Genomic DNA, 3,750 nt, shown 5'->3' with positions numbered 1-3,750 from the left:
TAAAAAACTTGAGTTTATTGCCCAGCGTACCTGTTAACATTATATTTAACAGTTGTCTGCGAAGTTTTGTTTTTGACTCACAGAGAATTTCCTATGGGACACACTTTAGATTCACACACAAATAATAGGTCATTTACCATTTTTAGGATAATTGAAACTTGCCTCACTAAAGAAAGGTTGGTTGAACCTCTTTACAACATTAATATTAGGTAAATGGAGATCACTTGTCTAATAATTTTACTTGTCTAACATCATATCAGAATTTTATTATATTTGAGGGACAAAATTGAAAGGTTTTTTATTCAGTGAATTTAATATCTTTCCAGAGTTCTAAAAGGTAGTTTTTTTTTTAAAGCTTAAATTGATAAAGACTATAAGAGTAATTTAGCAGAAATAGGACCATAATATAGAAAAATAGTCATATAGCAACAGTCATAACATACTTCATTTTCCCTGTAGGAATAAAAGTGGTAGGTCTAGATTTATTAGTGGAAGTAAAGGGATTTATGGAAAAGTAATGAGATAATTCAATGTTGAGTCCACCAAACACTTAGCACAATCTTATACTTCATTTGTCAGTGAATATTTGTTGAAATGCATGTCTGGTAATTATCATGATTGTGACAGCCTCAAGGTGGAACATACTGTAGTCTCTAGCTGAAAAGAAGTTAGCCTAATAATTCACTGCAGAAAATTGATTAAATGCCTTATCCTTTTAATTAAGGCTGCAGAACTGTTAACCTAAGATCGTACAGTAGCAAGAGTCTATACAATTTAAGCTAGAGGTTACTTAGAGATTGTTATTCAGGTGTAATAACATTTTGTTATCTTTGACTAGGGCTTAAAACTTTGTTAACTTGATTTGTACCAGCCCAAACTTCCTTCTGCAAGTTGAACACACTGCTGAGTGTGTGTAGGGTCTTTCTTCAGTGACAGACATTCCACCAGTGACAGTTAACCTTTTGACATTTAGACCTTCCAAACTTGTCTTGGATATTCCCATGTATCTGACAGGCCAACCATGAAGAATTTAAGATTTAATTCTAATTTTTTCCATGTTTGCCTTGGGTGAATAACTTATCCTTTGGAGAATAGCTTTAAGTGGCTAGGTCATTGATAAAACTCAACTATTTTGTTCACACCCATTTCAATATTATTTTATGTTTGGCCATATTTAAATCTAAGATTTAATGTAGTCTAGTGAAAAAATTAGTGGGAAGTGTGAATGTAAAAAAAAACATGAAAAAACGGAAAGTTAGAAAGCTATTTAGAATGTGGCTTTATTATATTCCTAACATTTCAAAATTTATTACATAGTTGCTTACAAATTGGTGTGGTTGTGTAGTTTATAAATGTTTATGTACTCTGTTAATTGCAAGACCATAGAACATGACAGCAGGTTGGCTACTGTTATTGGGGTTTTTACCATAGTTGCTATTGTGGAAGAGATTACATGTTAGATTAATTTAAAAATGTTGGCAAAACATGGCTTTATACCTCAGCATCGAAATGTGCAAGACACATATGCTTTCAGAATATAAATGCGTTATTAACTTAACGGCACTAAGATCAATGGCGGCAGTTGATCACCCTTTACCACTATCAAAACATAACAGGATCCTAATGATGATTCTTATTTTGAATGTCATTAGCTGGGGACCTTGATTGGTTGGCATTTTATTGTCATGATTTTAACTAATTTAGATGAAAAAGAAATAGCCTACAGAATTTTAAAGCATGATTTAATATTTCATACTAAGACTTTAAAAAATCTTTTTTGAGAGAAACAGGAATTGCAGAGTCTGGGGGCTTTAAAGCATTGTGAAAATAAACTTTTATTAAGCTGATATGAAAGGAACCCCTCCTTTCTGGAACTGAATCTGTGCTAGAGCACTTTATATGATAACTGTATTTAGGAAATATTATGTTGTAAAAATTGTTGTCATCAAGTAATGTTTTCTAATGGTTTCTTAACCCAACCAGTGCTACACCCCCCTCTCCCCCTCCCAGTCTGGCACTCCCAGTATTACCACTCTGGGACCTTAAACTACTTCTTGAGCCTTATGGTCCAGTTTTGTGTGCTTCATTGTTACCTGAAATTTCAACAGTTCTGTGGTGTGTTCTGTGCTGGGGTGGAGCAAAGAGGAGCAGTTTATATTACTGATCTCCTTTACCCCCAACCTCCAGAATCCCTGAGAAAAGTCATACTAGCCTCCCAAAATCTGGATAGAAATAAGATGAGGACTTCTCTTGACTGATATAGACAGTTTAACAATCTCAGAAGAGAAAGCAAAAGTTCAGATATTTTTCTTAAATCCAGCTGAGCCTTTTCCCAGGCTCCTTTTCCCTAGGCTTAAAAAAGCAAATAGAAGCAGACCCAGATCTGAACTGTATCTTGAAGAAAAATTGAAATTGGTCTCATGTACAGTGGGAAGAGTGTTAAGTCACCCATTCTTTGTCAAGGCTTGTAGAATGTCTTCTGTTGCCTTTGTTAAGCATGAGCAAAATAAAAAGAAACAACATGATATCTAGGCAAACGTGTAACAGTAGTGGTTTTAAAAGTTTAGTGTGCCTAAGAATCATTAGGATAAACTACTGGATCCCATCCCTGGAGATTCTGATTCATTTGGTCTGAGAGGGGTCCGTATAATTTGCACTTTAGCCCAGCTTCCAGATAATGCTGATGCTGTCAGTTTGAGGTCCACACTGAGGAGCACTGCACCATCACAGGTCAGAGTGCAAAAGACCCAGGACACTCTGGAAGGAAATACAGGTCGTGGAACAGAAGAAAATTTTGCATATTTGCTTCACATTTATGGAATGACTTAACAACAAGAAATTCAGTAAAATGAGAACCCAAAAGAAGAAACAGAATGAGATGAGAGGGAGATTGTTTCCAAGCAAACAAATTGAGGACTTAATTGTCCCAATTAATCTGTTGTATCAGTGCAACATATTTGTTATCCTTTGTTGGGTTAGTATGTTAAAACTTTTGGAGTGGGTATTTTAAAAGGAAATGTTAAATCTTTGAGTATAAAATAACTGATTTGAATTGCCAGGTTTTCTCAAAGTGGGCAACATGCCTGCATTAATCTTTATAATGACAACTGATCTTGATTTTCACGTCAAACAAATTATTTAAATTTTTACTGTTCTCAGTAGGGAAAATGCATACTTTTAGTTTTATTTTAGTAACCATAATAGAATTCTTTATATCACTGGGGAAATCCAATCTGAACTTAATTAAGCCCCCCAGAAGTAAAGGATTTACTTTCACTTAACTGAAAAATCCAAGGTAAAGTTGGCCTCATTTCTCCATGAGCCTCCACCATAATTGGGGAGAGGATTGTGGGGGGCTGGGGAGGATGGGAGAGGAATGAGAACATTGATAAAGTCCTAGAAAGCACTTTGGTGTAACTTGGGGTTACATTCGTATCTTTGGATTCTGTTCCTCACTTGATATCCACGAATAATTTTGTCATGTTAGTTCTTCCTTTTCTCTAATTATTGACTTTACTCCCTCCACCCAACCTCCTTCCTATTCAGGATCATAACTGTTTAAGACAAGTTTATGTCTTTGTGGTTATAAGCTGCTGAGACCAAGTGCTTAGCTATCTGGGAATTATCAGGAGCCAGCACTGGGTCGCTTGGCTTGGTTAGTAAAGTGTTAGAACCTGGCAGGCAGGTTGCTACCAGTACTCCCTGGGGCCACTGGCTATACTCATGACTTTGTGTACTAGCAACTCTTAC

This window comes from Monodon monoceros, unplaced genomic scaffold (genome assembly GCF_005190385.1).
Source record: "Monodon monoceros isolate NGI ecotype Baffin Bay Population unplaced genomic scaffold, NGI_Narwhal_1 Super_Scaffold_11, whole genome shotgun sequence".
Classification (NCBI taxonomy): domain Eukaryota; kingdom Metazoa; phylum Chordata; class Mammalia; order Artiodactyla; family Monodontidae; genus Monodon; species Monodon monoceros.
Note: the sequence above shows the minus strand (reverse complement) of the source record.